This window comes from Hirundo rustica, chromosome 11, assembly GCF_015227805.2.
Source record: "Hirundo rustica isolate bHirRus1 chromosome 11, bHirRus1.pri.v3, whole genome shotgun sequence".
NCBI lineage: Eukaryota > Metazoa > Chordata > Aves > Passeriformes > Hirundinidae > Hirundo > Hirundo rustica.
The window spans coordinates 12,362,925-12,386,072 of NC_053460.1; the positions used below are offsets into that span (position 1 = coordinate 12,362,925).

Below are 23,148 nucleotides of genomic sequence, written 5' to 3' on the forward strand. Positions count from 1 at the left end.
GCATTCTTAGGTTAAGCACAACAATCCAACTACATAAGAGTATCCCAAGACTGTTATCTAAACTATGGAACTAAAGCATGCCTAAAATAGGTCATCTGATATTTTGAGAGACATGTATGTCTCTCTGTATGTGGAACATATTGCAGATATCAGATTTTCTGCTTTTTGATCCATATGAGATCTGAAGCTCATTTAACCATTTGAAGCTCAGATATTTTCTGCTATATTACAAGTATCAACCATTTGAACACTTCTTTAAATATCACTCATTATTCTTCAATATGAGAATGTGGAGATACATTATTAGAAAAAACATGGTCAAAACCAGCAAGCCCCAAACATGATGCCTAGAGCATTTCATAGAACTATGTATATTTTATTGGTGACTCTAAAAGCTAAGTGTTTGGGCCTTTTTCATTGTCCAAAATAAATAACATGACAGATATTCAGCACTCATATTCTTCAACTACATGAAATTATCATAGATTACCAGTTTTTCAGAGTAGGTGAAGGGCTGTACACTATCATGCAAACAGCAAATATTCAGCAAAAACTCCTACAGAAAAAGAATTCACAATTCCTTTTTACTTTTTTTTTTTTATTCTTTCAGTTCCCTGTCAGATGGCTGTTGTTTAAATTTGAATTGAAAGCAAATAAAATAAACACTTATTTTTAATTGTGGTTCTTTTTAGCATTAGTCTTAATTTTGTACCATATTCAAAATGAACAAGTATAACAATTGGTTTTCCCTTTGTTTGTCATTTTTTGTGGCAAGAGGCCAATTCATAAATTCTGCGCAAGGACAGATTATTTCATTGTGTTTTACTTGTACTTTATGATTGATGATCCTGGTCTAGGATGCTCTGAAACCTCTAGAGATTTCTTTCTTGTCTTAAATAAATTTTGGATCATCTTAATACCATCATTATCTCAGGGCTACTACTATAAGAAAGGTTTAATTAACAAGCTCAGTGTTCTAAAAAGAACTACCTCATGAGAGTATTTGGGAACAGATATTATACCTTTTGTAGCTGCATGATTAGAGGCTGATATAGCTATTAACTCCTTATTACCTAATAGAATTTTTCCTATATGTGCAATCATTTAGTACTGTGCTTTTTAGGAAGACATTTCATCAAATTATCCACCTCCCATCTCACTCTCCAAACCTCATACAAAAATAGTGGTTTGTAACAGATCTGGAGCTATGAAGTGGAAATCATGAAAAGGCTTCATGAATTCATTTTTGGTAGGCTGGAGTGTTCTTCAAAATCATCTATAAATCTGGGTCAACACTTTTCCTTCACTAATATTTTTAAAAAAAAGCTAATAAAAGGCTAAAAAATAATCAGCACCATCTTATAAAGCCATTTTAAGAGCATTCCATATTTCAAAGTAAGTAACAAGTCTTTATCTCATTTTTAAACAAAGATTGAAGAAAGAAATTAGCCCCAGAAACAAAACCAACAACTGATAACAAGTAATTTCCTTCCCATAGGGGCAAACCTGTAAGCTTATCTGGTTGAAATAATCTGTTTGCTGGGTTCTATTTTAAACTTGAACAAGGAAGAAAGGAGTAACTGTCAGTTTATGTTAGCCATACAGAAGGGTTACACATATGATAAATGGCACTACCATGATTTAATGGACGGGCAATTCTGCCAACGTGGCATTTCCCCACTTTCCAACACTGTGCAATCAGCTGGTTTGCTATTTCTAGCAGTAAGATTGTCAGGAGCAGTGTCTAAAACAGTGGGATCATCCAAGTGCAGGTTCCTCTTATAAAAAGAAATGGGTACTTAAAAACCACAAGTGCAAAACAGAGAAGGAAGACACTTGCCATGACCTCGTCCTGTCCCAAGGACATGCTCCAGCCTGTTCCAGTTCAGGTTTGGTTTGACAGCCTGCACTGTCACAGGAAGTACTGCCGTGCATGTAAATGAAAACCAAGCAATATTGCACCAAACCTCAGCACACACATACTGAATTCTATTCACTCAGGACAGCCAAGACAATGTGGAATTACCACAGCACATAAAAATGAATTGGCATTCCCTTTGAAACGGCTCACAGTTCCAATGCATTAAAAGGAGACAACTCATCTCCTATTTTGCTTTCTTGGACAAGGAATCCGAACACAAATAATAAAAATAATGCCAAATGTGTCTCAGAGATTCATGACTGTAGATATTTTCCTCAAAATCTGTTTTTGGAATTATCCTAAGATAGACCAAACTTCTGCTTTCTTTTCTACCAGATCTCTATCCATTGTGTTTGGAGAATGTGGTTCAAGAGTATGAAAGTCTTCAGGTGGAAAACAAGGTTGCCCCTTAAATTTCTTCTTAAATCTACTTCTTTCATAACATATCTAGAAAACTTGATGCCACAGAGATTACGAAGTCATTAACCTTTCTGTTAAAATTACAGAATCAATACGTTGGCTTTCCAAAGATCACCCAAGAGCACAGCAGGGGAGACAGGAACTAATTCTCTGAATCTCAAAATCTTAACCACATAACTGTCAAATCTATAACAATTAAGACATATATTGCACGCCTCTTCTGTGAGAAGGACATGGAATAGCATTGTTAATAATTGAAAATACTATTGTGATCTCTTGCTTTCCTCACCAAGAAAACGCATACATAAAAGTCATGTGGAGGCATCTTTCTGAACACAGGTGCAAAGATGAGATGACCACTTTCTTCTCAGTGACCAAGGAGCAGAGAGGCTCTGGACAGTTTTTGGAAAGCAGCAGCATGCTGCTGATATGGATGTAGGACATATAAGCACTAACACTTTTTTGTCTCCTACAGGAATTCTTTTCAGCTCTACAGGGTGAAACTCAGGAAAGTTCATAAACCAAATCCAAAAAGTTAAACAGCACTGCAGAAGCCCAGAAAGCAAAGGATAATGTTTGGGTCCAAGTACCTGGGTCAGTATTCAAATGAAGCTATTTTACTAGATAAACAACAGATGATTTTTTTTTATTTTATTTTCAGATAAAATATCTACTCCACTTCAATGACAAATTCATCCAAAGATACATGCCTGGAAAAGCCAAATAACTAACGTACTTTCCTTATTCTTCATAAGTGTAAGAGTTTTGAATAGAAGCAAAAGACCTAAAGTCCAAGGAACTGAAAGACCTTAGGAGCTAGAAGTAACCAGCCTACCAACAGTATTTTCTTTTTTTAGCAAACTGGTCTTGAATGCAAAAGGCCTTGACAAAATTACCTTTTCTAACACATCCTCAGCACACATGCAAATGCTGTAATTTAATGAATAAAACACTCTTTTAATTCAAAATAGTATTTGACATAATATTCAATATATACATACTTTCATTTAGTTTAAGAAAGTTCCATTCCCTATATTCTTATGTAATTATGTATAGCTTATCTAGAAAAACATATAATTATATATGAAAAAATAGTAATTTAGTCAGCTATTCGTTATTTTATGAAACATATAAACCCATAAATATAAAACATTATAAACAATTAACCTTATTTTTTCTGTTTGCAGAACTAGTATGCAGTTCTTACATTTTTATCTAAAGTAATCCACAAATTTATGCAAAATTAAAAACAAGCACTTTTTAGGCAACATAAATCCTAAATTGAGTTCTCTGTGCACTACAACTTATGAGAAGAATTTAATAAAAACTACTACACATAACACCAACTCAGCGACACTGAATAAGATTAAAGAAGAAATGCTTTGCCAAAATGCAGGAATAAAAACCCTGTGCATTCATGCTTTGTCCACACACAGGCTATTCTTGCTCATGTACTGAATACGCACAGTATTTTAAATAGTCTGTCCATCCAATGCAAAATGAGTATGATTAATGGCTAATTGCTCTTTCTTGTTTGCTATCCTTCACATGGTATGATATCAGAGTTCCACAAGGGCAACTGTAGTGGGCTGGCCAAAAAGCCTGGAGGGGAAAATTAAATCCCCTTCTTAAGCAGCAGACTAGCAGTCTCCTCCAACAAAGGCTTTCCTTCCCCTGGTGGTAATGTGATTCATTTTCCTATAAAGAAGAAGGCTGGTATTTCAATGCGTAAAGACAGCCATTACTGTGACATTTAACAAGCCTGAAACCTCTGGCTTTCTTGCTAACCTAGATCTGCCTTAAGGCTATCAGAGACAAAAGAGGCCTTCTCCTCCAGCAAGCATCAAAGACCTAATAAAAAGCCAAGAACGAGTAGGCAGTCAGCTTCTGTGTCAGAAATGCAAAATAAAAATATAATCTATGCAAATTTGAGGCATGCAAAAAAATCATGGAACATTGCTTGTGTGTACAGTTGTACTCATAAAACCTGTAATGCACTTTTTGAATTATTCAGCAAGAGGAGGCTGAAAAGCAGCAAAGAAGCTTATTATGTTTGCTTTGCTTCATAGACTATTAGGTGGACAAAAAGAAAAAGGAATTTAGTTACGCTTGCTTATCTCCTAACCTTATAAACTTGGGATTAACAGATCAAAGGAGGATTTGGTTCAGTTGATAGAAAATGGAGCTCTTTTATAGCTGTTTGGTCTCCCTGTCCCTTATGATCAAATGAGCTTAGGCAATTGATAAAATAAATGGGGGTTTGAATTCATGTGGTTTAGTATATATATTTAATATTTGCGGTATTGCGTTGTACACTTGCATGCAAAATTAAGTAACAAGTAAAAGAAGATTAAACACCGCACATTTTATTCTGCTTATACCCTGCTAGTGGAACCCGAAGTGCAAGCACAAGGTGCTGTACCGAAATGATTTTGTTTTCTTCACGATTTTATGGGGTACACAGGGCAGCCCATGTACTACGTGTATAAAGTGTTTCTAATGCTTCATTCCCCCATCTTGCCATTGGCCTGAAAATTAAACCACACGTGACCTCCACCTGGGGCTCTGCACAAGGCTGGGATGTGAAGATAGGAACACCTCGTCAGCGGTGCAGGACACTGCTCCACACAGCGCTGACATCAGGCAGCTGCCAATAGGTCACTGGAGAGGACAAGGCACGATGCTGCCTCTTTTCTTCCTAGCATTTCAAATTGCAATACACCAAAAAGTGCTTATGATAGCAAAGATGGTGCTGCTTTTTATCCATTCACCATCTCTGTCATTTTGCACTAGGCTGGAGATGGGTGTATTCCTGGATGACTTAGAAAGAGTTTCACCTTTTAAAGGACTGTATATATTCATTATGAATTAAAATTAAATTACACATGCTTTTGAAAGCTGAGGTGAAACCATCTAGCTATGAATTACTAGATGTATCATTTAATTAAAAATGTATCATCTCCTCCAAAGGTAAAATTGTTTTTCCTTGTCAATTAGGCCATACAATTTCCAGCTATGAAGCACCATGTATAAAAAAGAAATTAAGTAGCTTGCCTTTCTAATTTTTCTGCACTGATTACTCACATTGGAAATGCATGTTTTGACTGCAGCTTTACCACAAAGTTGTAGCTCCATCATGACAAATGGTTGCTTATAGAAAAATTGAATGGGAATTGCACAAACTGTCCTCCCACATATTTGGTCAATATAACAGCTCATAGGATTTTCCAATTACCAATCAAGGATTGATCATAATATTACAATGACTAAAGGATAATACCAGTGTCTTATTCATCCTTCAATACTTCAGCATCAGTTATCATTTTGAGGTACTTCTATTATATAATACTTTTGTTCAGTATATTGTATAATACTTTTGCAAGCAAAAACTAGCACACCAAGAACTTCTAAGACTTTTCACAAGAATAAGAAACTTTATGCCAGAAGAAATTTAAAGATAGATTTATCAAAGTCATTTGAAAACACGTCAGGAGAAAGAGGCAAATGAAATCCTTTTCATGGGAGGAAATGTAAAGTGTGAAGAACAGACAAAGTCAGAATTCTGCGAGTGACCCTTTTTGGGATGGATCTTCATAGCTAAGAGAGAGGCTCTCACCACAGCTGAGTTAGTGGCTGACTTAGATTGAGGTTTATCCCAGATAAAGTTTAAACCAGTTACTGAGCTGAGAATGGCCACCATGTTCTAACTGGACAAGTGACATCAGAATGGTGCAACATTACTGAACTGAAAGGTGCAACTGGAAATGCTTCAGACACTAAGGCTGGATTAAACCTTTCTAGGTCCTTTGTATATATGCAAATTAGACATTCCCCCCTCTTTTATTGCAGCTTAGGTCAACGGTTGCAAAACGGTAAACTTCTCCAAAACAAATCTGCCAGACCCAGCAGATCCAAAATCTGTGGATCTGAAGGTGACTATATCAGATCAGCCCTTCCTGTGGTAGATTTTGATTAGTACATTTTAGCTTTGATGTTGATAAAACATAATTTTGCACTGCGTGTTTGCTGGCACTGTTTACTCAGGATCTCGGGGGAAAAGGAGAAAAAGAGAGAGGGGGGAAAGAAGAAAGCTTAGCAATGGATACTGAAAAGCAAGACCTACTATGTAAGTTTGAGTACCAAAAAGCCAAGAATGTTTTTCCTAGCTACAGAAGTATCTCAACTAAGAGGATAAAAGGTTATCCCCTAAACCACACAATTTTTCAGAAACTGTATATTCCTTATCCACTTAGGGCTAACATTACAAAGTACAAATAAACAATACAAGTTGGCTACAGATTTTGTCATTTCATTCAAATGACAGAATATCATTTGTTTTTGTTGGAAATATAACAAACGACAGCCAAGCAATACAATATTTTTTGGCTACAGCATAGATCTATGTACAATTCCACTAAAATAGATTAAATAGACACTGGGGGGATAAATCACTATGTTAGTGTATTGTATTACAAAGATAAATGTTAACACTTCCAAACTTGTTTCACTCAAGAAGACATACCAAGTGTATTGCAAAAATATCTTCAGGATAACTGGTCTCAAAAATTACTTTATAAAGCCTTGGTATTTGCAATCTAAGACAAAAAATAGAAATAGTTTCATTTTAGCAACACTATTTGGTAACACCTTGACAAATCAAAGGACAATAGAAGACTACATTTCCCCTTCTTAATGTTTAAAAGAAATACATGGGTAAAGGTACAGTTAGTTTCCATAACACCTCAAATTCAAGAAGTTTTTATTAACCATCACAGGAACTTTTAGAAGTTCTTTAATTCAATATATATTGAATCAATGTGTTAAAAGTCATTATGTTAAAAAGCAAGTTCTCTATAAGAAACAAATGCTGAAGAAGCTGAAATATAGACCTATGGACGCCCTACTCCTTATCTATCTTATTATTACATGCTGTAGTTGCAACATTGCTGAAGCTTTGCTATTCAAAATTACTAGTGGGGAAAAGTTACTGAGAAGTAATTTATGGTACTAAAGTGATACAGAGAGCATCTGTCTCCAGCACAGTGCCTGCTCCTTCACCTTACCTTTAAAGGTGTAGGACCATTGGTTACCTAGAAGTTCCAGGCTGAAAGTTTTTAGAGGTTTTATTATCGCTAAACACTGGGGTCCCCCAGTGTTACGCGTGTGGCATGAAGTCCTTTTACTACTTGTGGTGTAGAAAATATAAATTGAAAATATATGCACTTAAAAAGTGGCACATTTAGCCAGTTTATAATTACAGTGTAATTCTTTAGGTACAGATTAAGAACTGTTGGCATGAAGTTTTCCTCAGAATCCAAAAGGTAAAACCATGGTTTCTGCAAAGTGGTCTCTATTTCCTTCTGCTGATGGACTCTCCATTTTATATCAGGTTCTTTCTAAATGCATTTAACATGTAAGTCTTAATGTAAGACCTCAGCTGTGGGATAGGTGAATTCCCACATTGTAGGTACTACCATTTCCATTTTGCAGCTCAGTAAGCTGATTCAAAGGAGTTACATGATGAATCCATGGGCAAGTAAAAATTGTGACAGAAGTGGAAGCAACTCTCTATTCTTAAAGGGACTGTATTGATACAGTGAGAACAGTACTAATTATAAATATCAGATTAAGTCATATTGTGCTATATATAAAGTTCCTCCAATACACAGAATCTTACATAGTTTTACTACATGACTATTTTCTACAGTACTTCTAACTTATTTGATTGTCAATCCAAGCATTACCTTTCTGTACACCAAAACATGCAGTATCAATATGCAACAATTTAAAATACTACAAGAATTTTTGAGTATACCTTGGTACTCTTTGAATGATTATGCAACTGATGCTTTGTAACGACAATTACAAAATTTTACTGTAATGAAAGAACTGCAAATCTGTGGTGAAAAAAAAAAACCAGCAGGCACATATACAAAATAAATTATATCCAGTTTCTTAATATCTGGTTTCCCCTCTAAAGTTATTGCCAAGAACAGACACACACCACACATTTTATATCCTACAGTTAAGGTTCTTAGAAGTATTATTAGTTGCTTTCTTTGGCAATGCAACAAAATATACCTCCAACGTTCAGGTAACTGGATATGGTATTAGCTGAAGCAATTTGCTGAACACAGGCTTTCATACTCAAAATATGTTACAGAACTCCACTATATCACTAATAAATATTACAGCTAGAAGTCATCAGAGAAAGCACAGGAGAGTCTGCACATGTGAGAGTAACTAAAAGAAAGTCTGGTTTTATTTTTAAATTTTTCATACTCAGAAAAATCTTCAAGTTCAATAATTTCAATTTGAAAAATTCTAGTTTAATTACGGAAAAAAAATGTTACTAGACTAAAGACTCTTATAAACACTCCCTCTGTGAACTCCTTCAGGAAAGGTTGTGACTATCATTCCCTAGTGAATAGTTTCATTCACACACAAAGTAAGACAGGAAACAATAACAAGGAGAAAGGAAAATTGAGCAAGACCACTTTATTGCTCATTACTAGAATGGAGCATAAAAGGATTGCAAGACTAAGGGGATCTTGAGACCTGAGTTATTTGAATGAGTTCCCATAAATTCCACAGCAAAAAGGACACTTGCGCAGGTGGAGCCTGCTTGTTCCCTTCCTCTGTGGAACTCAGCCTTTGCCAGGTCCCCACCAGGTCTTCTCCCACTGATTTAATCTACTTTCTATTAGAGTATTCACTGCCAAAGGGAGAAATACTCTCAGCAGTAGAGCAGTTTGGGTTCCCCCTCTCTTTGGGCATAAAGAGACCTTTCCTCTGAAAGTGCACTATTTTCTGAATTAATTATTCACCTGATCTACCCAATGACAATGGAGTCAACATTATTTGTTTTCTACTCTCCAAGGAACAGTATCAAGATAACAAGTAGTACAGGTACAAGGACAGCGCAATACTGCAATTCTTATTTCTTGTTAAAGATAAGTAAAAAGTTATTAGGAGCGTACTAGTAGGGTTACAGAAGATGCTGGCACTAAAACAGAGATTCCTTCTGGGACAACACAGATGTTGGCGGCAATCTTGCCAGAAAAATCTCTTAGAGCAGCAACATTCAAAGAATAAATGTCAGACAAAGGATTCAGGGACAGTAGTGCAAGTGTAGGACTGTACTGCTGAATCTTAATATACCCATAATCGCTCTGCCCATGACCAGATCCAGATTCTAAGTCATTAAAAACCGACACAGTCACAGACAAAGACCCTGTAACTAACTAAAGTTACAGAAAGTGGTATGTTTATTCACTGGCGGGCGGCACGGGAGTCATCTCCCAAAGGCGTGGCCGCCCCGAACAAGGCTCTTTGCTCTCTATTTATTTTCCAAGATCTTACCTACAATACATATGCATAACCCCAGCACCTCCCATCCCCACTCTGCACTAAAATGAGGCTATTAGTCCTTCACGCGTGCACAGTTCTTCTCTTGAATTGGGTCGGTGGTCTCAAATTGGGTCCGTGGTCTCAAAGGATGAAGTCAGCAGAGTCTTCATCAGGTCTCTGTGACCCTCTGGCACGATCCAAGGCCCCCTGCTTTGTGATTAATTGATACCAAGTCCAGGTGCTGGCCATTGTTCTTAGTGGTTTCAATCTGTTCTTATGACAGTTCTTTTACTCCACTTTTTCTATAAACAAGCTCATAATATAACAGTTAGCTCTAGCTTGGGCGTCTAATAATCATTAACCTACCATTTACTAATCTAACTTACATCTTGATCAATATAAATTGCTTCTAACCCTTAGCTAAAATCTTAACTCTAAAATCATATTTCAATTCCACCTACTGTTGCATTACAACACACCTACTGTGTCTGATTTTTTTTGTTACAGCAACGACTAAACTCCTTGAGGGCTCCAGAATCACTGCTGAACCAAGAAACATTAAAAGAAAGGAAGGAGCTGCAGACTCATGGTGCTCTAGGAACACCATCACCAAAAGCTAATTATCATCAATATCTTATGAATCTAAAGGTTACCATGAAGTCTAGCTCCTCTCTACTGTGTACCACTGAATGTTTTCAATTCACCTGCAAGACAGAAAAATAAAAAGACACACAAAATAAAAAACTACAGAAAATGCCAGGTCAGTTTATGTTTGGAAAGAAGAGTTAGAATTTAAATTGATAAAGTGAAAGTCTAATATCAACAACCTGAAGTCCAACAGAGGTGCCACTAACACACATAAGGAGGGGAACTACTAGATAAAAAAAAGCTACAAGGAAACACAGGAGAGAGCACACACCCCAAGTAGCAGCTCATCTCCTAACCAGTTTAGCAGTAAATATGATAAAACCTACAGCTAATCAGCTGAAATCACTCTGTGTCTGGAGCAGTGAAATAAACTGGGGAACACTCTAGAACACTCACAACTCAGAAGCCACAGCTCTTTGCTTTTAGGCTAGCTTTATCATCTGCTACCTAGTTAGGTGAAGAGGCAAACAAATATGGGGAGAAAGAATTAATACAAAGAATAAATTCCTGAACTGAAGGGGACCCCAAAACCAGGTGTTTAGGACTTGAAGCAAATCTTCTCACAGAGATGAAGGGTCATATGGAGACAAGAGCAAAAGAAAAGTAATTCTTTGCCAGGAAAGAAATATTACAGGTGCCTGAGTGAGAAAAACTTTATACAAGGATTCAGTGCTGATACACTGCTAAATTTGTTTTCTGAGCATCAGACTGGCTGTACTGAGAACTATTCACCTGGGAGTCCCAGTGAAAACATACTACCTATTAAGCATTCACTTCGGATAGCACATCCATTTTAAAATGACCAATTAGGAAAGCATTTAACTGCTGCTATTTACAGGATTTTTCTCTGCTTCTGAGCTGTAGATCTAGGTTAGCAGTCTCATAATATTCATTACTTGTGTTATTTATTTACATTTTTGAAACCTCACTCATGTGATTAAGATGTTGATAGCATTATTACCAGCAAAAAGAAAGCTTCTCCATTCCTGTTAGCATATTACAGATCTCAGGGGTGCTTTTACAGAAAACAAAGATTATTTTGCTTAACATTTGGCCATGAAAGATGCTTTTCCAGGCAATTCTGGGACTCCGGAGACAATCTATGTTAAAAAGTGTAATGTTCAGTCAAGATTCAAGTAGACATTTTCTCTGTGTGTGTGTTCAGTAGACAGAATGCAATGTTGACAAATCAATGGAAGAGAGCCTTACAGCAAAATAAAGTTTAATTTTAGAATATTTTATGCTGGTTTAAGTCTTACTTCTGGACAGCAGGTCTCAAAACTATCCTCACTGCTAAACTCAGTCTACACTAAAATAACAAAGATAAGATCTCAAATACTCTATAAGACCTCAGTGATTTCCAGAGAGAAGAATCAGAAGCTCAGTTTAAGGTATCAATGTGTTTAATTCAGGAAAGAAAAAAATCTGGAAATTCTAACAACTTGGTTTTGTTAGAAACATATCCTAATGGAAAAGTTTATGTAATGCTGGTTGATTTTTTTTTTTTTTTTTCAGAAAAACATTTTGATAGAGAGCTTTAATTTCAAGTTGCATACCTTCAGCACACACGTTCAGTGAATGTTTTTGTGAAAACAAAACCAAACTAAATAATTCTTGTGTGCAACATGACTTTATGTGATTTGTACAGGTCTCTAGCCCCAAACTATCTCTGCAGTGGTTAGCTATTAAAAACAAGAATTTTAACAGGATACATAACTAATATCATTCATGCACCCCAGTCTAACAAGTTATATTAAGAGATATGGAGCACTATTCACTTTTTTTAGTTTATATTCTCCTGTTCCCTTCTTTTTACAATATCTGATAACTTTCTAGTAACTCAGCTCATATTACCGAAGAAAACAGTTCTAAATTACTTACATATAACTATATGTTTGAAGGTTTGAAGGATATTTGAAGGTTTTAGATCCTTAACTAAAACCATCATCATAAACCATAATACATTAAAATATTTTCCCTGATATAAAATATATAAAAAGATATAAAATAATCTGAATAACAGAAGTTTTAATGAACTGAAAATCATTAAGGAAACATCAATATATGATGTTATGATTTACAAAGAGAAAAAGTAATCAATATGCATGAATTGTCAGGGATATGAAACTATTTAAGCTACATTTACAGAGGAAAAACATGCAAGTAGGAAATAAAAGAGGAGTTTCGCTATCATCAGATTTTCTTATTGTGGAAAAAACCCCAATCAGTGACAATTAAGTACTTTCAAATTTGTGTCAGTTGGGTTGAAAACCATCCCAAAAGTAACTTCTGAAGAAAAAGATTTATTAGTAGTAGTAGTAGTATCAATGGCATTGAAAGTGAGATATTTCTTTTTGGGAGCTTAGCAAGTGTTTTATTCATTTTGAATTTTTGTCCTACTTTTCCCACAATTTCTAATCAGTCTGAAAGTAAAATAAAATGTATAAATAGCTATACCTTCTATAATAAGAGTAAATCATGCATCTCAAATTGTATATTTGGCAGCTGCTTTCTCATATGTCAGCACTACCCATACCATTTTCAAAGCATGCTACATTTTTAGAGTAGGTTTCCATCAGATATTAAGTATCCCATCAAACTCTTTCCCATTTACGTTAATTCCTAAAGACTTCCATGTGAATGAGGTAGCTAAACATCTTGAATCTGGTCTGCTCATTGGAGTTCCCTTCGTAGCCTTAAGTACCTCAACACCTTTGAAAATAGGATCCTTATTGCCTTTATAAACAGAGGTTTTGTCTACTCATTGCTATCTTCCATGCCTTCCACAAAAGTGAAATGCATGATCCAAAGCTCTGGTAACTATTCAGACCAAGATGATTTAATATAGCATGAAGCTCAAACCTAATATATTACCTCCACTAACTTTCAGTAACTTTCAGAAATAAATCCCATTTTTTCCATAGTTAAAGTAGGCTTCACCATCTCGTTATCTTTATACTCTCAACCTGCTCCACGCCAGATGGGTGCAGGTGTGTGCTGCCTATGAGGATTCACTCACAGTACTGAAAAAAATGGCTGAGCTGTTCAAAATCTAAAGGAGCTGATTGTCTGAGGCAGTCCTTAATTTGATGGGGATTCCTAGATTTCTTTACCTATCTGTTCACTGACAGCCCAAGTGAAGGAAACTGCCTTCTGATTGAATAAGTGAACATGATTACCTCCACTAGGAACCCCATCTTGGTAACCTTCTTCATCTGCTTGTTGTTTCATACCAACTCCAATTAGATAATAAACTGTCACAGTAATTAGGACACATTTAGTTATTATATCATCCTTTTGCTGAAATCTTAAAGGCAAGTACTGCAAATATACCAACTGCAAAAAGAAGAAAATTATTACAAAGGATCAAGACAATAGAAAGTAAGGCAAACAAGCTTGGAATACAAAGCTTCTCTTGGCAAACAATTGCTTTATACAATAATAACTGGGTCCTTTTACTACACACTGATGAAGAAAGCAGTATGGGGGCTTTGTTGGGCTTTGGGGGTTTTTTTACTTCTTATTTTGAACAATTCATTCATCATTTAATGAAAAGACCTATAAGTAAATCATGGTTCAGAGTGAAGGCAATCTAAATGGAAACGCACCTGAGAGGATGTGAAATGGCTCACTGCATTAAAACAATGCAGTAGTCCAGTTCTGATGTGGTATAAGCAGAAGTTCACCACACTAATTTGTTTTACACCATTTCATCTTCATAGATGTTTTACCACATCTATGTAGTAGACTCATTTAAGCCATAAACTAGAAGAACAAAATGTAAATCTGTACCTAAGATTGTATATCAAAATATATTAGAATCTAGGCTGAGAAGAAAATGAAAGCAAACCATATAAAGAAATACATTTGTGGGTTTTTTGAAACCTATGGCTTAGAAAATTTTGGAGACCACCCACAAATTTGTAGCTTATAAAACAGAAACTATTATTACAGCCTATTTGTAAAAATACTCCCAATCATTGATCTGGATACATAAAGTTATGGGCCATGACCAGTGAGTTGATATTCTGAAATCTTCTAAATACTTGGCCTATCAGGGGCCTCCAGCCCACTTTTTTAGTGGTCCTGCTGGAAATGGTATTGTTTTCAAGCACACTGGATTAGAAAATAAACTCTCCTGCTGATTCTGAAAAACTGTCAAAGACATAAGAAGCCACTCAAAGCAAATAGTAAATTAGCCTGTGATTTATGCTCAACATAGTAAAATGATCAAAGTCAGTACACATTCTGAAATGTGTAGGGAACCAGAAGATATACCAGGTCCTGCTAATATATGGAATTATCAAAGACCTCCCAAATGATTTAAGTTAATTCAAGCCCCTTGTTCACAATTAGACTGTTATCGCGAAATCTGCCATTCAGTTCTTTACTATCACATCTATGCCAAGAAAGTAGCACACACTGGAAAAGAGTTAGATTGCTAAACCCTCACATCTTTTCTTTCCCCTAAAAAAAAAAAAAAAAAAAAAAAAAAAAAAAAAAAAAAAAAGTCTTTTTAAAGAAATGTATTTTCTTTCATGTGAACTTGATGCTGTCTAATTTAATTCTTGATGTTTCTTCCATTGTACAGCGAGGCGTCCTTTGAGGAAGGAAAAACAGCTTGTGTTTTGATAACAAACACACAAAAAATAGTTGCATCTCTGCTTTCAAAGAGACAAGCTGTTTTTATTTCCTCTGAAGAAGCTCATTACAATATGATGGACAAAATGTCAGAAATAATTAAGTGCAAAAGGTGATTTTTTTTTCTTGAGAGATATCAGCTATTGAAAATACTGCTGGTTTTTGCAGGTCTCTCCTCCCCCCACCCAATTCTTGGTCACTTAGCATGAATTCACTGCAAAACAAATTAAAAGCAAAAGAAAACTAAGAAGAAAAAGATATATCCAACATGAAAATACCATTAATGCTTTTACTAAGTGGAAAGAAAGTTAAAAGAGCTTGCTGTTGGAATAGACTGTTGCCTGATAGTGTTCACATGCACACACACAAAATCCAACTCCACACTTTACAGGAGGAGCAGAAAGCCTTTGGACTGCTCTCATTTCAGATTGAGGGGGTCGTGCTTTTCCCCACCCTGGGGTCAGCGTCATAAACATCAGCCCATCAAGATAAGAAAGTTAAGGCAGATGATATTAATTACCTGTCCTTTCAAGTCATCCCTGTCTCACATCTGGTTTCCTCTTTGTAACATTCATCCAGGCCAATAAAAGCTGGGGAGTGGGGGAGAACAGAAAACCACTTGAGCAGCTCTCTCCTTCCACGGGCAGCTGATGGCACAGCGTGCTCCGCTCGCTGCTCACACTCGCTGCCTCCCTCAGACCCACACTAAGGGCAGCAGGTAATCCTGCAAACCCAGGGCTGCCTGGAAACTGTGAGGTTTGCTCTAGCCAGACAAGTCACTCTCTATCTTTTCCCTCTTTCTCCTTTTCACATAAATTAACAATTGGACTTGTCCAGGTATATCACATATGTGCTTCCCAAAGCCTGACACTGAAAGTCTTAAACAAATCAAATATTAATGCTTTAGTAATTCAACAGGCTTGACAGACCTCAGTGTCTGAACATCTCCCCTTGCCTTTATTTCACTACATTACTTGTCACTCAGACCACATGGATGGTCACCTCTCCACCAGCATCAGTCAGGTCTGGACTAGAAGAAAAAAAAAAAAAATAAGGGAATTGCTTCTCAGATCAAAATATGAAAAAAAAAAAAAAAAAAGGTATTTAGCAAAACTGTTAAAGCTTATTTTCTTCTTTTTTTCAGGTGATATCAGTGTTGTCTTTGCTGCTGTTTAAGTGAAGCTTTTACCACATTAATTTTGAACAGGAATGCTGTTCAGTTCAAAATTTTTTGTTTCTTCTTATAAATATCACAGAGAATTAAGAATCCCAGGATAACCATCAAAGTAATTTCTACTTTAAATTATATCTTTAATGGAAGGCATTTTCAAATTTTCCAAAACCCTTTGACAATATCAACAATTAGGAAGTATAGTCTTAAGTTCAGGCAAAAAATTTAATTTACTTGATAGCTAGATTCTCACTTATGCAGCCAACGTACATCAGTCTCAATTCATAATTTGAAGTGAAAAGCAGCATACCTAATTTCCATTCCTTAACCCATCCTGTCAATACATTTCTATTTGCTTTCAAACTCTCAACTGTTATTTTATTTGTTTCCTGTTATTTTTGGAACCACAAAGCTATTTTCATGTAAGTTACACTATCAAAATCTAAGGGTCCATTAGCTATATCACATGTGCCTGGAAATCCAATGCTAAAGAGTTGTGTGTCTGTTCTGAAGGAACAATATACACAAAAGCTTTTATTTACTAAATTAAAGGATATGAGGTTCTTCTGAACTCTTCATTTTATTGCCAAGAACAAACCAGATAAATACTGTGGTGAGATCTGTTTATTGATTAATGTAATTACAGCTATTATCTACAAAGTAAAGTATATGATAGTAATTCGAAGTCAGATACAGAGTTATGCAAACAATGTTAATTTGAGCACAGTTTCAATTTAATCAATCATTTTGTGCATATCAGTTTTCAAATTGCATGCATTTAATTACATGCTCACATTTACCCTTTTTCCAAAAGAACATTGCTTCATTTAGTGGACATTATCTTATCAAGACTTGGGTTAGACTGTGGCTGTATGTGTAACAATTTCTTGTGTAATCCCTGAACTGCTGTGTTTCTTTTTAGTGTTCACTATTTAAATTAAAAAAAAAAAATAAATAAATAAATAAATAAAAAAAAAAAAAAGAGAGAGAAGAGCAACAGAAGTAATCTTTACAGAGCATTCCATGTTATTGGGGAAATAATGGTGTCACTAACACCTGGACCAGCTAATTGATGCCAGCAATAAGAATAATAATTTCATCCCTATTAGTACAGCACATTCTGACAGAAAAGTACACAACCTATTAACAGCACTTACTGAACAGTGCAGTGCCATTAACCTCAGAGGAGCTGGAGCACATTTAACAGTCTCATTGCAATAAGTTGTGGGGCCTGAACTGTCCCTTGTACTGCAAGCACAGGTATCTCTGCACACACAGCAATCACTACAGCATACGTGGCCTTTGATACATCTCAAATTTCTGATGCAGCCTAGAGGAAAATACCGCCGCTGCTCTTTTTCCTGTTAATAAACCCAGGATAATATTTATCTCCCTCTTGCATTTAAGAATGTGACACAGAAATTAACCAGTTTGGAACTATCTTCAACACAGCAGTATGTAAAAAAACATATTTGGACTATTATATAAAAGAGCAACTTATCCAGGCTAGCTAAGGGACTGAAATATTCAGGCCACACGATCATGAATGTTCCAAAGATCTTGATTTAACAATGTGATAACTGTGAGCCGCAACCAAATCAACCAGCAGTGTGACGGCGATGAGTGTTTCCTTATCTCTCAGGATATAATGTGATAATTAAGCTCACAAATCCTTAGGAAGTAACACCACAAAATACCAACTAGACAAGCAGCTCTTAGCTTGTGCCCAGATTCAAAGGCTCAGTAGACAGCAAAATCTGGGTGAGAACACTCAGTTATACAGCTCATGCGGTGTTACAGCGAGGCTGTGGCACTCTGAAACAATACATCCAGTACTGCTCTGGCAGACACACCTATCGGTCTCCTGGTACCCAGCCACATAAGGGCATGCAGTAGTTACCCTTCCCTTTTCTGATGGCATGCAAAAATTATTAATTTGCATCCAATTCTCTATACACAAAAAACTGTCACATAGTCTTTACAGCTCTTTCAGAACAGCATCCGTGATAGTCACAGCCTTAAGAATTTGAGAGGCCTGACTACACAGCATGCCTGGTTTTAGCCCAAGAAGTACCACCCAAGTTCATCTCCTTTGAAAACACCAGAACAGCTCAATTTTCCAACACGCTGGGGTGCAAGTTAAAAAAAAAAAAAAAAAAAAAGGCAGCAAGCTGAAATCTTCTCCAGTGATAAGTCCATGAAATATCCTGTTACAAGTATTTAAAGAAGAACTCAGATTTACCCATTGATTCAGTAAATGAGTAACTTTTTTGGATTACAATTATCAGATCTTAAATCAATTAAATGTTTTCAGGTAAAATACAGTGAAATCTGTCCCAACAGGGATGAGCAATAGATGTACCCCTACCGTGGAAATCAGCCTTAATTCTTGTATCCTTTTTACCTTTCCCAGCCAGCACGTATATCCATTTGAACAGTCCATGTGCAAAGGTAGAAGAAACTTTCACTTTTAATTTGATTCAGTCCTGGATTTGAATTTGCCAACTTGATTTCAGTATATTTGTTGAGTAAGCACTTTGAAGATTATTATAAGGACTTCTTAGGCTAAACTCACCAATTAACATAAGCAGTTTTAGGTTTCGGCAAATTTTTTCAAATGCAGCTGAGGAATTCAGTTGATGTCAAGTCCTACTTTCATGAGAAAATAAGAAGGCAAGAAAGTTTAAGCGATGGATTAACATTTAAATGATGTTTCTCTCCAGGACATTGCTGACACATGCTGGACTCCTTGTGTTTATACTGATAGATGCAGGTTAGCCCTTTATCTACAGCAAATCACCCACTGAAAAATGGCTTTGCATCTGCACTATGCCTTTAAATGTCTAGCTAGCAAATGTCAGAACTATTTGATCTGGTTTTATAAAATGAACTTTCAAGACTCTTTGAAAGATAGTTTACACTTTGAAAAAGATTTAAAACTTCTGTGTTGATCTGAAATAATAGAGAAGATTCACATACTTCAGGGGAAAGGAATATGAAAGCATAAAATCAAGCCAGCAGTCTAATGCTTTCTAGGTATCCATTCCAGCACAAATTTAAGACAGATAAAGGATACAAATCCCCATGAACAACTCTTGGATGGCAACACAAGATGCTTGATAATGAATGAAATATATAACTTCAAGAGCTTTGCATCCAGATTGATGTAGAAATGAACAAGGAATTTAGAAATAGACATTGTTATCAGATTGTTTAAGTGATTGAAGTTCCTAAGCACCTCAGTATGGCTTCAAAACTTCATGCATAAACCTTTTCTGAAAGTATTTATCTCATGTTTATTCACCAAATAATGCACTAAAATCCTTGGTGGAAGATGATCCTTGCATGAATCATAACAACAGCAGCTACAAGTGCGCATCTATCCATCCTGCAAAGAAGAGCAGCAGGAATAGGTCCAGCAGCTGGAACTAGCACTACTAACAAGCTTGGTGCGTAAACATTTAACAAAACAAGTCATCTAGAAATTTCCATTTATCTTTCAGATGAGTGTTTTCTTCCTAAGCTGTCAAATATTGTGCAACACCATATAATTGTGTCCCCACTGTAAGCAGCAGCACAACTCCTCAATTTCCATTCACTACACCAGCAGCTGATCTCAAGAAACAACCTCAAGTTTAATAACAGAAGGTGGAAACAGAGACAGGAGAGCGCACAGCTGTTTTTCTATGTTTATTCTACATCTACTTAAACATATCACTGGGCTTACAATTACAAGCAAGCTCCCATAGCTAAGGACTTTCAACCTATACATCCAAAGCCCACGTTTGTTTTTTAGGGTTTTTTTTTTTTTGGAGAAACATGCATTCTATGGACATTGATGAAATAATGTGCCTGGACCGCCAGCATAAAACAGAAAAATTTGATCCAGGTCCAAGATTCAGCTCATACATGTATTATAATGGAGAATGTGTACATTTCAGTTTTCAGAAGAACAAAATATATTTCACTGCCAGTGTAGCACTGGACATTTCGTTCTTAATTTTCTTTTTTCATCCAGTTTTATGGGCTGAGCCCAGCTCAAGAGCCTCTTACACAGGAGACAATCTCACAATTGCATTCTGCTATTATTACCTCCTATTTTAAGGTGCACTGACATTTCAATGTCAGCTATACAAAACAGAGACACAGAACACATGTGAAGTGGAAAAAATAATGTCTGAGTTAAACTGAAAAAGCAGACACATCTCAGTCCAATTCCAAAAAATCCACTTAGCATTCCTAAATATTGTTTGTTAGGAGGGCCATTGAATAAAAAAGGAAAAGGAGCTATGTATGCTATACAGTGCAAATGAGATCACTGAGAAAAGAGCACAGGAATGCTAATGACCACTAATAATTAATATTTAGCATTTCTAAAGCCTTTTTATCTGTAGACCTAAAAAGATTTTAAAATACACAACTGGTACTCTCTTCACTTAATAGATGAGGAAGATGAATAACCCACTACAGTCTCCAATTTATTTGTATTGGAAAAGGGTGCACTGCTTAGTGCCTGGGGACCTGCCCAGTACACGTCCTGTTCCTCCAGGTTTGGTGCCAAAATCTTCTCATAAAATAGCTGCTGCCTCAAACAGCTTACAAGTGAAATGGGCAGGACAGTCAAAGGATGGGGAGAGAGTAACAATACACCTGCTATTGAGCACAGACTATTTTTCATAAGGGTTTGGGGGTTTTTGCTGTGGGGTAAGGAAGGCTGGTGAATTGAAGGCGTGGCTAAAGGAAGAGAATGATGGACTGTAGCGAGGTTAAAAGAATTATCAGGAGAAACATGGAATGTTGGCAAGGTTAGCAGAGAGGGAATAAAGCCAGTATATCATAAAACAGAGGAAACTCAAAATAGACTATGCTTTGCAGTTGTTAAATGAACTGAAGCACCTGTATTTGATGCCTCCTGGTATCTGAATTGATAAAACTCTTTTGCTGGCTCCTCTCTGCAGATACTCTCCCCAGACAATGGACACCCTAATAACTCTGAAGGACTGATCCAGCAATGATGATGATGGCTGCCTCCACTCAGTGTACCAGGGTAAAATCTGCTACACTCTGCATTCAGCTAGGGAAACTAATTTGCAGGAGCAATTAGGAAGTGAATTAGACTAGACATAGAGAAATATTTCCGTGTCTTTGTATATGCATTTGTGTGCATGACTGCCCCCAAGTATAGGGGTCCTTTGATTCTGCAAACTAGCGGATGTTGCAACAACCTGAAAGCTTAAGAGGGCCTACTCAGCTGGAAGAGGACAGTTTGATCAGACAAAGCCTATGTCTGAAGAGCTGTGGCAACAGACAAAAATCAGGAGTGAAAATGCACAAAAATATCCAAGACACAAAGGAAAATCCCAAAAATTATTATTCACATTACAGCAGTTTTTAACCCCATACCACTTTACAGGTACACAGTGTGAAACAGTGCTGCCTCACAAAGCTTGTCATCTAAACGGATAGGCAAGAGAGGCAAGAAAGAGATAAAGATACACAGAGCAGGCCAGCAACTTGCTCAACTCACCTCACAAGCTGAGGGCCAAGAGATACAGATAAAACTTCTAAGGTGCTGGTATATTAGTCAGACAATTAGAAACAATGAAATCAGAAAAGTTTAAAAAGATTTGTCAGTGAGACAAGTTTGAGGTCATATAAGCAATGTATTTCTGTCCAGACTAAATCAACTTCAATTACAATTGCAAGTGAAAAAAGTGAAACTACAACTTAGAGTGAGATAAAGTCATTTAAAAAAAAAAAAAAAAAATCCAAACTGACACTGATGGTCAAATGCTACATGTGTGAAACCACGTAGGCTGAATACTGTCTGAATACTACAGAAAGTGTCTGTGTGTTCATACAGTGACACTGGTTTGCTGAAGCAGAGATTCAGCATATAGCGCTACATTAACTATAGAGCTTGTTGACATTAATTCTAAATCACATAATGAACTATTTGTATTCATTTCATGAAGACACACCACTTTTTCTGCCTTTTTTTATACAAATACAAAAAAAGTCCCCATAACTTAATTGCTTCAATTAATGTCTAAAGAAAAATTACATAGTCAGAAACACCAGGCCTTGTATACAGGCCAGCATAGAAAGGTTTTCTAGAAAAATCTTTGAGGAATTCAGACTGAATAGTCATCCAACACCAATCAACTTACGAAAACACATAGAAAATTAAATTTGCATACTGATGAAGTAAAAATAAGTACATTTTATTACCTTTACACTGAACACTGTTGGACTCTGCAGATATACTATGCCTGGTACCAGCGCCTACAGCACAGATAGATTACAAACAGCCCAGAGCTATTGATAAACTGGTGGCTCATGGGGAAATAATTATGGAACTCAAACTACCTGGGCTAACACAGAAGTTACAGCTTGTTACATTCTGTGATGACCTAATGGGAAACAAATGTTTGATAGTAGCTACTTCAGCAGACAAACGCATTGCAAAAGTAAAGGGTGGGAGGTTAGAACCAGGTGAGTTGAAATAAGAATTCTTTTACAGGGTGAGCAATGGCTGAAGCCACGAGTAAGTCTAAATGTGTCATTATTTAAGGTACATGCAGAAATGAAGGTACTGGTTTACCTATAAGATAAGCTTCAGCTCAGAAAAGCCATTCAGTAAAATCCCCTGGTTTATGAACGCACATTACACTGGGAACAGGAAAATGTTCAAGCTTTACAAGTTTCCATAACTACACAAAATCTTCTGCATTTTGATAGTAAAGCAGAAAGATAAACTATGCCTGGACTCTAACATGGGTTTTTTCAGAGATCAATTACATCCCTACCAGGCACGCATTTTTAACAGAGTTTAGCATTTCTACTTGTGAGGCCAGATTTTCAAAGCAGCGAGTGGGAGGTACATGCATAAATTCTGTTACTTCTTAAGAGTGTTTCTGCACATACTTTTTACGATCCCCTTTGGAAATTTAGCCTGCAATCTCCACTGGAGAAATATGTCTCCTGTAGGTGTAGA

The 23,148-nt window shown here is 36.3% G+C and overlaps 1 long non-coding RNA gene across 1 annotated transcript in view; it reads right to left on the reverse strand.

Annotated features, from left to right (window-relative positions):
- The window catches only part of LOC120757798 (uncharacterized), a 66,413-nt gene extending 43,927 nt beyond the window's left edge, over nucleotides 1-22,486 (reverse strand). Inside the window, exon 1 of the long non-coding RNA XR_005702671.2 lies at nucleotides 22,383-22,486. This is a non-coding gene — a long non-coding RNA (uncharacterized LOC120757798). The remainder of the gene's footprint in view (nucleotides 1-22,382) is intronic.
- Nucleotides 22,487-23,148: the final 662 nt, after the last annotated feature.